General features: G+C 41.0%; 1 protein-coding gene and 1 long non-coding RNA gene across 3 annotated transcripts in view; one reads left to right on the top strand and one right to left on the bottom strand.

The window, feature by feature from the left end:
- Positions 1–12955, bottom strand: part of LOC140200536 (rho GTPase-activating protein 7) — a 201612-nt gene that overhangs the window by 65410 nt on the left and 123247 nt on the right. The window lies entirely within an intron of this gene.
- Positions 6009–12955, top strand: part of LOC140200538 (uncharacterized) — a 56286-nt gene continuing 49339 nt past the window's right edge. For both annotated transcript variants that reach the window (XR_011886658.1, XR_011886657.1), the window contains exons 1-2: positions 6009–6297; positions 6670–7789. This is a non-coding gene — a long non-coding RNA (uncharacterized lncRNA). The remainder of the gene's footprint in view (positions 6298–6669; positions 7790–12955) is intronic.

Genomic DNA, 12955 nt, shown 5'->3' with positions numbered 1-12955 from the left:
TGCATGGTTACTCTTGGAAAGATACAGTACATACGATTCAGGGCTCCTGATCCATAAGACCCTAAGACAAAGGAGCAGATTTGTAACATTTGGCCCATCTAGTCCGCTCTGCCATTCTATTACCTTTATATGTTCTGCTTTATTATCTCCCTCAACCCCATTCTCCTGCCTTCTCCCAGTAACCTTTGACACTATTACTAATCAAGGACATATCAATCTTCATTTGAAATATACCCAATGACTTGGCTTCCTTAGCCGTCTGTGGCAATGAATTACACAGATTCACCACCCTCTGGCTAAAGAAGTTTTTCCTCATTTCTGTCCTGAAGCAATGTCCTTCTATTCTGAGGCGGTGCTTTTGGTACTAGACTCCCCCACTGTAGGAAACATCTTTTACATGTCTACTCTTTCTAGGACTTCCAGTATGTGATAGGTTTCAATGAGATCCCCACTCAATCTTCTAAACTCCAGTAAGTACAGGCCCAGAACCATCAACACTCCTCATATGTTAATCCTTTCATTCCTGAGGTGATTCTTGTGAACCTCCTTTGGACCCTTTCCAATGCTAGCACATCCTTTCTTGGATAAGGTGCCCAAAACTGCTCACAGTTTTGGTTTGGCCAATGCCTTACATGCAAGTATGGGTTGCAGTAACCACAAAAAAAAATTAAGATATAAAATTCTTGGAATTTGGTCAGGCAACATCTTTGGGAGAGAGTTTCTGTTTGGTCACTGATCTTTCATCAGATTTCCATCTTTTTTCACCGCAAATGCTATCCAACTTGAGTATTGACAAAATATGCCATTATTTCACATAGTCTACAACCGTACTCCTTTGCCATTGCATGTGCACCTGTTATAGAGAGTCAACAATCTGTTAAGAATTTTGTCTATAAACCTTTTCTTGGTTGTTTAAAATCAAGCTCCATGATCAGAGAGAAAAGATCCAATATTAACACGATTGACCAGGTACAACCAAGAAGCACATTATTTTAAATGTTAGCATTGCCATGCTACAATTAAAACTCAAATCCTACTTGACCTGTTATTAGCACCATTCACTTCAACCTCCTTCTCCTCTGGCAGGAAGTACTACGGTGGTGGGCAATTCCCAATGGCTTTGCAAGAACATATAAACAGCAACTTTTCATCATATTCATTGCATTAGTCATTGAGCAGTAAAGGTCCAATTAGGAGTAGATGGGAGAGAAAGCCTAAACATCAGTGAGGAAAAAGGAAAGGGAAGGAGAAAAAGAACGTGTTTCTGTGGAGGAAACAAGAAGTCCTGCATGATTTCGTAAGTCTTAATCATTGTGGAAAAAGTAGCCTAATATAAACAAACCATTGACTGATTATTCTATGTGTGAAAGTATTGCTTCCTTCTGTTGTAACCAAAGCCTATTTAGTTCCAGCCCAAGGAAAATATACAGTGAATCATTGAACAAAAAGTACATAGTTGGCATCTGAAAACAAAACATTTCATCTGGAGGGAGAAACTTGTCAATCATACTATTAGTGTGCATTAGTTTGCAATTGCTCCGAAGTTTAATTTGCTGGACATCTAGTTTGTATTGCCTTTTGTAAGTTTTATTGGTGTTCGGCAAATTAAGGCGTCTGCAGTTATTAAAAAAAACTTTAGTGAAAGGATATGCTAACTTCAGTCTCAAAGCATAATTGAACTCTAATCAGTAATATTAATACTACATACATTTCAAATCACATACATACTGTAATTAAAATGAAATCAGTAATATTGATACTTCATACATTTCGAATCCAATGATTTTACTCTCTGAGGCCAAGAACAAAAGACCTGTGCTGATCAACTGGCTGGAGTGTTCACTGAGATCTTCAATCTCTCGCTTTGGCAGTCTGAGAGGTTCAAGCAGGTTTCAGTTATACCAGAGCACAGTCAATTTGGATTGGCAATAACATCTCCAACGCAATCTCTATTAGCAGAGGTGCACCACAAGGCTCTGTACATAGCTCCCTGCTCCACTTACTTTACACTAATGACTGTTTGGCTAATCACAACACCAATGCCATATTCAAGTTTGATGACAACACCATTGTCACAGGCCGAATGAAAGATGGTGATGAATCAGGATACAGGAAGGAGATTGAAAATCTGGTTGAGTGGTGCCACATCAATCTTACTCAATGGCAGCAAGACAGAAGAGCTGATTATTGGATACAGGAGGAGGAAACCAGAGGTCCATGAGCCAGTCCTCAATAATATAAAATTTCATGTGTGAAAGTATTAGTTCCTTCTGTTGTAATCAAAGCCTATCTGATTCCAGCCCAAGGAAAATGTACAGGCAATCAGAGGTGGAGAAGGTCAGCTACCTTCCTCGGTGTTATTCCTCAGTGCCCAGCATGCAAGTGAAATTATGAAGAAAGTACAGCAGCACGTCCACATCCTCAGGAGTCTGCAAAGATTTGACGTGACATCTAAAACTTTAGCAAACTTCTATAGATGTGTGGTGGAGAGTATATTGACTGGCTGCATCACAGCCTGATATGGAAACACCAGCGCCCTTGAACAGAAAATCCTACAAAAATGAGTGGATATGGTCCAGTCCATCACAAGTAATATCTTCCCCACCATTGAACATATCTACACGGAGTGTTGTTGCAGGAAAGCAGCATCCATCATCAGGGAACACCCCACCACCCATGCCATAATCACTTTTCGCTGTTGTCATCATGGAGAAGGTACAAGAGCCTCAGGACTCACACCACCAGTTTCAGGAAGTTATTATCCCTCAACCATCAGGCTCTTGAACCAAAGGGGATAACTTCACTTAACTTCATTTTCCCCATCATTGAAATGTTCCCACAACCTATGGACTCACTTTCAAGGACTCTTCATCTCATGTTTTCAATATTTATTGCTGGTTTATTTATTATTATTTCTTTCTTTCTTTTTGTATTTGCACAGTTTGTTCTCTCTTTTGCTCACTGGATGAATGCCCAAGTTGGTGTGGCCATTTATTGCTTCTATTATGGTTATTATTCTATAGATATATTATGTCCACAAGAAAATGAATCTCAGGATTGTATATGGTGACATATATGTACTTTGATAATACATTTACTTTGAACTTGAACTTTTAAAACACTTGCCTCTATTTACTAGGCCATCACTTTCCTTTCACATAAGCAAATAGGATTACTCATGTCAGAATCAGAATCAGGTTCAATATCTCTGGCATGTGTTGTGAAATTTGTTAACTTAGTGGCAGCAGTACAATGCAGTGAATGATAATATAGAAAAAGTAAGTCAATTACAGCAAATATATATATATATATATATATATATATAAAATAGCTAAATTAAAAATTGTGCAAAACCAGAAATAGTAGAAGTGATGTAATGTTCATGTGTTCAATATCCATTTAGGAATTGGATGGCAGAAGGGAAGAGTGTATGCCTTCAAGCTTCTGTACCTCTGTCCTGGTGGTTAACAATGAGAAGACGGCACATCATGGGTGTTAGGGGGTCTTTAATAATGGACGTTATATTTCTGAGGCGCCACTCCTTGAAGGTGTGTTGGATACTATGGAGGCTAGCATCCAAGATGAAGCTGACTAATTTAAAAACTTTCTGTAGCTTCTTTTGGTCCTGTGCAGTAGCCCCCCCCCCCACTCCATACCAGACAGTGATGCAGTCTGTCCAAATGCTCTCCACAGTACACCTGTAGAAATTTGAGTGTTTTAGGTGACAAACCAAATCTCCTCAAACTTCTAATGAAATATAGCCAATGTTTTGCCTTCTTTATAGCTGCATCGATATGTTGGGACCAGGTTAGATCCTCAGATATCTAAATGTCCAAAAGTTAAAATGCACATCTTAAAGCACCACAGCATTGGTGAAGCAAACAAAATAAAAATGCTAATTCTTGTGTTATTGACATTACAGGTAAAGAGTTTAATTAGTGAAACAAAAATACTTTTTCCATGCAAGCCTCTGAGAAAAATTTCAGTATTCTGTCAATTAAACTTGAAAACTTCAAGATTGCACACCTCAGAATCAGAATCCTTTATTATCGCCAAGTATGTGGACACATACAGGGAATTTGATGTCGGATTCCCTGAGCTCTTGCTGTACAGAATCAAAAAGCAAACGATTAAATAGTGCAAATAATCGTGAACTATATACATGAGGTATACCTGTGTATGTACAGGTGGACTTAGTTTATAATAGACTAAAGTTCAAGTGTTCATAAGACTGATGGCATACGGAAAGAAACTGCTCTTGTACCTATTTGTCCTGGCATACAGTGATCTGAAGTGCCTACCAGAAGCAAGGAGTTGGAACAGGTGATGTCCAGGGTGTGATGGATCTACAATGATGCTGCATGCTCGCTTCCTGACTCTAGATGCATATAAGTCCTGGATCGAGTCCTTCACACCAATAATCATTTCCGCAGCCCTGGAGGTTCTTTGGAGTCTATTCTTTGTCTTGTTTGGTAGCTGATCCAAACCAGACAGTGATGGTTCTCACATGATACTTCTCACACATTGTTGGGTTTTATCTGAGTGTACACACTATTCTGGTATGTGCCAGAACAGTGCCTGTCATCCACTTGATGCTACTCAATATGTTCTGCACTTCACATCAGACCCCACCCCACTTGCCCCGCACTAATCCTTTGTGGTCCTGAGAATCTAACTGAGCCAGTGTCTTTACTGTCACATTGTCACAAAGTAGGGCATTTCGTAAATGGCAAACAGACCTCAAGTGGGTCCTAAGAGTCAGCTTCCAGATCATCATCACACTTTCTAATCAAGAAAATCCTTTTGACTGTTTTAAAAAAAAGACATTAGATAATAAATGTTTTAAAAATTGAAATCGATTTAAATTATTCAAGATATTAAAGAATATAAAAATAAAATTTAGAAGGATTTATATTGTTTTAGTTAATAATAATTAAAATAAGCTCAGAAACCGAAATGTTTCCATCTAGGTCTCATATTAAAATGAATGGTGTCATGCAGGAGATGCCAGATGCCAGTCCAAGGGATCAGATGTGAAGTGTACCCAAATAAACACAATCATCCTGAACTTAGCCTCAGCATCTGACCTGCATGTGGACTTTTGCATTGCAGCTGCATTTCAAGTTGCAGTCAAAGAGAGCAGGATTAAACCGAATTGCATTTTGCTTTTAGCCAGCATTTTCAATGGAACTGCTGGTTCAAGAAAACATACCTGGTGCAATTATGTCACTCTCCAAAGGACCAAAATAACTAGAGGGCAGCAGGAGGGACATTCAGCTCCCCAAGGTGTGTCACAATGCTCCTAATACAATAAGCTAATGGAATATTTTCATTTCACTTTAAAATAGAAAGTAAACAATTAAGTTATTCTTCATGAATTTTATCTGTACATTTTAGCTGCTATATGTTGCTGTTAGTAGCTAAAATATAATTTATTCAGATTTCATGTTTAATTGAATGAACCAACAAAGGTCAGTATATCCTTGTAGCCTGTGAGTGGAACCATCTTTCTCTGGTATTGTGCCAAGCTTGAGAGAAAACATCATGCACAATATGTACAGAAGATTTATGGGTGGTGCCTCCATAATGACACATCTTATACCGACAACAGCAACTTGGCAGCCTCACAAATTTTATTTCTATGGAGTGGGCCTATATCAACTATCATAGAGGGGCAACTTTAAATGTTAGAGTTGGGAAAGAAAATGGATCCCAAATAGAAAGGGAAACTTTCAAATTTGATTTTCAAATAGGATTTAGAATATAGAGCAGTACGGTACAGCACAGTATATCTGCACCGACCATGTTGCTCATCTAGCTACTGTCATCTGACTGCATATGGTCCATACCCTTGTTCCCTGCCCATTAAATGAGTCTGTCTAAATTCCTGTTAACCCTTGCTATCTTATCTGTTTCTACCACATACTCTAGCAGCATATTCCGGGAATTTACCACTCACTGTGTTAAAAACTTCCCTTGCCCTCCTCCTCTAAGTTTTCCCCTCTCAAATTAGTGTCTGCCCTGCAGTATTTTATGTTTCCATCCTGGGAAAAAAAAGACTCTGTCTAGGCTATCTAGCCTATCTGTGCTAAATGCAAATAAAATAAGAAGGGCAAGTTATAGAACATCGAACAGTACAACATAGGAACAGCTCCATCAGCCCATGATGTCTGCACCAGACATAACGCCAAATGTAACTAATTTTTTTATGCCTGCATGTGACCCTCAAACATCGATATTCATGTGTCTAAGAGCCTCTGAAGTACCACTATTATATCTGTTTCAACTACTATACTGGTAAGTCCTTTCTACACACCTACCATTCGGTGTTAAATGAATAGGCCCTGCATATGTCTTTTCAATTTCCCTGTCTCACCTTAAATACCTGTCCTCTAGTATTTGACATTTCTACCCTGGGAAAATTATTCTGACTGTCTGTCCTATATATACCTTTCAATCTTATAAATTTCACCAGTTTTCTCTCAGCCTCCGATGCTCCAGATAAAACAATCCAAGTCTGTCCAAACTCTTCTTAAAGATCAAACCCCCTAATTGAGAAAGCATCCTTGTAAACCACGTCTGCACTCTTTCCAAAGCCTCCAAATTCTTCTGGTAACTGGGCAACTAGAAATGCACACAATTATTTTTTGCTTTTTCTTCACCATCCAGGATACAGCTCCCAGATGAGATAAAGACCTATGATCATCCTCAAGGTGATAAAGAAGGCCTTTCTTATTTGGTTTCTCACAGACAGAATTCAAAACATACTGCTTTTTTTTTTGCAGTGTCAGCAAGATTCTCAGTAAAACAGCATGGACATTTCTGGAGCATGTGTGCTCGGTTTAAACAAATTTGGAAACTACTTTCAGTATTTCCTTTCACCTCCATTGGATGTGCTGTTTTATAATCTACCCCAGTTTATTAAAAGAATCAACAAGCTTTGTATGTTCAGAAATATTGCACTTTATTATGAAAGATGTAACTGTGTTTCTGCATGGCCGACTAAGCTATAAATCCTGTTTAGAATCTTCCATGACCATAAAGTAACTTGGTATGCCTGGTCTACATTCCTCCAATAAATATTTCAATTCAACAAATATTTGAGTGAAAAGAAATAGACGGAGACTTGATTAGAATAACAGCGAATACCTCCCTATGGAGACAAGCTTAAGAAGTGGCCTATAAGACCACAAGGCATAGAAACAGAATTAGGCCATTTGACCCATTAAGTCTAACCTGCTATTCCATCACGGCTGATTTATCCTCCTTTCAACCCCATTCTCCTTCCTTCTCCCCGTAACTTTTGACACACTCACTAATCAAGAAAATTGATGAAGCATTCAAATAATATGCTTTATTGCAGGTTGGGAAATAAAGGAAAAATAGTGGAACTAGAAAGTTACTGGCAAACATGTAGATGTCGTAGCAAACTATTCCATAGACTAGTCAACAATAGGTGACTAAAGAAAGGGATTTGATAATGAAATTACAGAGATACAGATCACAAAGTTTCCTTCTCAAGAGTTTACTTGGAGTCCAAAGAGAAAAAATGAGTACAAGTTGTCAAGATGGATGATCCGAAAGCTGAGATGTGTAGGAAAGGAGGCAGTAGACAAACTGCTCAACGTTGAAGATGAAATGGTTTGCGTTTGCAGACCTGCGAAGCCAGGAGAGGAATATACATCTATGAGACTGGTCTGTGAATACATGCTGAGCTCCCAATGGATACTGTGAATGAGGAATTCCAGAAGAACTTTGATATGATACTGCATGAGAGACATTGGACAAGGTAATCAATGGATTAAAATTGGATCAAAAGATACTGGTGAAATTTTAAAAAGTGTTTCTCAGAAAAGATAGTATAAAAATCCTGTATTGAACTGCATATTGTTAAAATCAGTGACTGTGATAAATTTGTGAATTAATTATTTTCCATTGTCAATGGCAAGGTGTTCAGTTGTATGTGTTTTTCCACAAGGGTAAGGAATCATCTTATGGGGTATATTACCATGGCAACACTACAGTAACTGCTATAATGATAGCAAGCTTCATTACAAAATAGTTAAAAACATTGGGCCTTTAACATGAGAACTTTGTGCTTCATGCTAGCTGATTTGTTTGGTCATTTTTAACATATTTTCCAAATTGGTGGCTATAATCATGCCAGTGTTTGGGTTCCCAGCTGTCAGTATTATTCTGGTATGCATTCAGCTCGTTGTGAAATATGCTGATTAATTTTGCAGCTGACTTTCAGTCATGTTAATATTGCAGAACTTTCAAACTTTCTATCAGACATCGCATGTAAGAACTTACATTAAATTCCAGCCATGATTTAATAGAGATCATTTTGTAAGTAAAAAAATGACATAATTCACATTAAACTTATAATTATTTTATTTTAACTCACTGAATGAACACTGGAAAATTTATACTACTATCTTTGCTCCTCTTCACCACCCAAACGCCATCTCACCCTGTAGGGGGAAAGCAGAGTCCCCGGGGGAAGCTCACCCATTCCACAGGGAGGATATACTTAGGGAATGGTGCCAGAATTGAACTCTGAACTCCAGAAGGCCCCAAGCTATAATAGCGCTGTGCTAACTACTACAGTACTGTGGCACCCTTATTAGTATATAGGACGTGGAAAGGTGGGGAAAATAAGACAAGTGTGTAGAGACATGAAGGCAACTTTCTCTTTCTCAATGCAGAGAGAGGAAAGTCTCAAATAGTGGAGTTTACATTATTTAGGAGACACCTACGCTAGGGAGACAGCACAATGAATCTTAATGTACCAATTTACGATGAGAGCATAGCAATAGTTTAAGCTTCATTAGGTTATTCCAAGGATAACCTAATCTGATGTCCAGGGAATTTAAGTGTTTATTGTTAAACTCTTAATTTGTTAAAGAATTCAAGAAAAGATGAGTGTTTTTATCGCTTAAGGCTATCTCCCAGCAAATCAGTGTTTATAGCATAAGAAGAAGTTCTTAAAGCTGGCTTGATATGTGCCCCAGCGGCCTCAATGACCACAGACCGGTGGCACTGACCTCCCACATCATGAAGACCCTGGAGAGACTTGTTCTGCAGCTGCTCCGGCCTATGGTCAGGCCACACTTAGATCCCCTCCAGTTCACCTACCAGCCCTGACTAGGAGTTGAGGATGCCATCATCTACCTGTTGAACCGTGTCTACGCCCAACTGGACAAGCCAGCGAGCACTGTGAGGGTCATGTTTTTTGACTGCTCCAGTGCATTCAACACCATCCGCCCTGCTCTGCTGGGGAAGAAGCTGACAGCGATGCAGGTGGATGCTTCCCTGGTGTCATGGATTCTTGATTACCTGACTGGCAGACCACAGTACGTGTGCTTGCAACACTGTGTGTCCGACAGAGTGATCAGCAGCACTGGGGCTCCACAGGGGACTGTCTTGTCTCCCTTTCTCTTCACCATTTACACCTCGGACTTCAACTACTGCACAGAGTCTTGTCATCTTCAGAAGTTTTCTGATGACTCTGCCATAGTTGGATGCATCAGCAAGGGAGATGAGGCTGAGTACACGGCTACGGTAGGAAACTTTGTCACGTGGTGTGAGCAGAATTACCAGCAGCTTAATGTGAAAAAGACTAAGGAGCTGGTAGTAGACCTGAGGAGAGCTAAGGAACCGGTGACCCCTGTTTCCATCCAGGGGGTCAGTGTGGACATGGTGGAGGATTACAAATACCTGGGGATACGAATTGACAATAAACTGGACTGGTCAAGAAACACTGAGGCTGTCTACAAGAAGGGTCAGAGCCGTCTCTATTTCCTGAGGAGACTGAGGTCCTTTAACATCTGCCGGACGATGCTGAGGATGTTCTACGAGTCTGTGGTGGCCAGTGCTATCATGTTTGCTGTTGTGTGCTGGGGCAGCATGCTGAGGGTAGCAGACACCAACAGAATCAACAAACTTATTCATAAGGCCAGTGATGTTGTGGGGATGGAACTGGACTCTCTGATGGTGGTGTCTGAAAAGAGGATGCTGTCTAAGTTGCATGCCATCTTGGACAATGTCTCCCATCCACTACATAATGTACTGGGTGGGCACAGGAGTACATTCAGCCAGAGACTCATTCCACCGAGATGCACCACAGAGCATCATAGGAAGTCATTCCTGCCTGTGGCCAACAAACTTTACAACTCCTCACTTGGAGGGTGAGACACCCTAAGCCAATAGGCTGGTCCTGGACTTATTTCATAATCTACTGGCATAATTTACATATTACTATTTAACTATTTATGGTTTTATTATTACTCATTATTTATGGTGCAACTGTAACGAAAACCAATTTTCCCCGGGATCAATAAATTATGACTATGACTATGGCTATGACTATCAGGAGCTGACATGGTGACCATCCCTTTAAAACAGGGTCATGAGTCCTCCGAGAGGGAGGGAGAATGATGGACCCAATCGGACGGATACAGTTCATTACAGGGAACGACTATGACCAAGAGCTAAGATAAGAGGCTCTGAGTGTCCAGTGTGTTGGCGTGGGAGAGCGTTTTCCAGCATTAAAGGTTTACGAGTCCACCAAGCAAAGTTGAAGTGCTATTCCATCCCAGTGGATGAAGATGAGATTACTTCAACAAGCACTGGTCTTTTCAACCACTGATTCACAAGCCACAGCGATTCGCTCTGGAGAGCGTCATTATACTCCAGGTCAGACGAGAGATAACCCAGGTCAGGTTTCAGACCACAGTACCCAGGTAGATTCTTCGCATGATGGCGATGGTGAGGAGGTAGAGAAGAAGAGGAAGGTCAAGTGGCCAGCAATGGCAGATGAGAAGGCTTGGCGTGTATTTGATGAGGATATCAGTATGATGTTGGAGAACACTCTCAGGGGAACATCAAAGAGAAAGTTAGAAGTGATGGGCGATATGATTTACAATGTTGGAAAGTACAGGTTTGGTTTGGTTGAGTTGAAGAAAACAAAGCCTACACAGCAACCAAGCAGGTTCCAGAAGGAGATTAGTAGGTTGAGGAGAGAGCTTAGATCGTTGAGACAGAGGTGGAAGGTAGCAAGTGAGGGTGACAAGCCAGGGCTTGCTGATCTCCGAGAGCATTTTCGAATAAAGTTAGCATCACTCCGTCGTGCAGAGTCACAACGTAAAAAGAGAAAGAAGAGAGAGAAGGCAAGAAAGTCGTTCTTTGAGAACCCTCACGAGTTCACAAAGAAATTGTTTGAACAAAGTAAGAGCGGCCAGCTTAACATCTCTCAACAAGAACTTGAGGATCACCTAGCAAGCACTTACTCTAACAAACAGTGGGAGGCTCCTTTGCTTGACATTTCAGGGCTTGTGAAGCCTACCAACCCAGGAGTGAAGTTCAATCTGTCAGAACCCAAACTGGCAGAAGTCGAACGGTTCATCAGAAAGGCAAGGTCAGGCTCAGTGCCAGGACCTAATGCAGTGCCGTATAAGAAGTGTGAACAGCTGAGGAAATACTTGTGGAGATTGTTAAAGGTGGTGTGGAGACAAGGTGTTGTTCCTTTGTTATGGAGTGAGGCTGAAGTAGTACACATCCCGAAGGAAGAGAATTCTTCCACATTGAATCAGTTCCGACCAATTTCACTCCTGAATGTAGAGGGGAAGATTATGTTTGGCATTCTGGCAGAAATAATATCTTCATTTGTGATTGAGAATGGATTAGTAAATACATCTGTGCAGAAAGCAGGAATACCAGGCTTCCCAGGATGCCTTGAACATTCTAGTATGATATGGCATACCATCCAGGAGTCAAAAAGGTTGAAAAGAAACCTGGCTGTAGTTTGGCTTGATCTGGCAAATGCATATGGTTCTGTTCCCCATGTCCTGATTGAGTTTGCGATGGAATTCCTATGGATTCCTGCTAAGGTGAGGAACTTTGTTATGCAGTACTACAATGATTTCCAGATGAGGTTTTCCACTCAGCAGTTTACAACTAGGTGGCAGAGCTTGGATGTTGGAATCCCAATGGAATGTGCAATTTCACCCATCCTTTTTGTGTTAGCAATGGAGGTTATTGTGAGGGCTGCAGAATCAGTGGGACCAGGTGTCGCACTTGATGGCGGAGACGAGTTACCACCAATACGAGCGTTCATGGATGATCTTACCCTTTTGGGTCCCAGCACGGAGGCAGTGGAAAATGTACTATCTAGACTCGAGAGCTAATGGATTGGGGAAGAATGAAGTTCAAGACCAAGAAGTCAAGGAGCCTTGTTCTTAGGAGAGGAAAGCTGGTTGACTTTCATTTCACCCTTTGTGGAGAGGAGGTTCCATCCATTCAGGACCAACCAGTTAAGAGCCTCGGGTGATGGTACACAGAGGAGCTGAGAGACACCAAGAGGGTTCAAGAGACAGGAGAACAGATCAGAAGAAGTCTGATGTCTGTTGACAAGTGTGGTTTGCCTTACAAGTTGAAGTTGTGGTGCTTGCGGTACGGACTGATGCCAAGGATAATGTGGCCACTAACTGTCTATGTCCGACGTTGAGGCAATGGAACAGAAGATCAACAAGTATGTGAAGAAGTGGCTTGGAGTACTGAGCAGTCTCACCAATGTTGCAATCCACAGTAGCCACACAAAGCTTACCATCCCAGTGCAATCCCTTGTTGAGGAGGTCAAGGTAGCCAAGGTAAGAACATTCTTGATGCTTCGAGACTCAAAAGACCCTGTCATCAAGAACACCCAGCTGGATGTGAGATCAGGCAGGAAGTGGTCAGCCCGTGTAGCAGTTGATGAGGCAGAGTCTAGATTGAAGCACAGGGAGACGGTTGGGGCTATCCAGCTAGGCCGCCAGGGACTTAAGTGGACAACCCACAAGTGGTGGTCATCTTCTATAGGTAAGGAGCACCGTGAGCTTGTAACACAAGAAATACGAGAGGTAGAAGAGGAGAAGAGGTTAACTAAAACAGCTGGCCTGGCCAAACAAGGGGCTTG

The sequence above is a fragment of the Mobula birostris genome, chromosome 7, assembly GCF_030028105.1.
Source record: "Mobula birostris isolate sMobBir1 chromosome 7, sMobBir1.hap1, whole genome shotgun sequence".
NCBI classification, from domain to species: Eukaryota; Metazoa; Chordata; class Chondrichthyes; order Myliobatiformes; family Myliobatidae; genus Mobula; species Mobula birostris.
The sequence above is the reverse complement of the archived record's forward strand: the minus strand, read 5'-3'. Positions and strand labels throughout refer to the sequence as shown.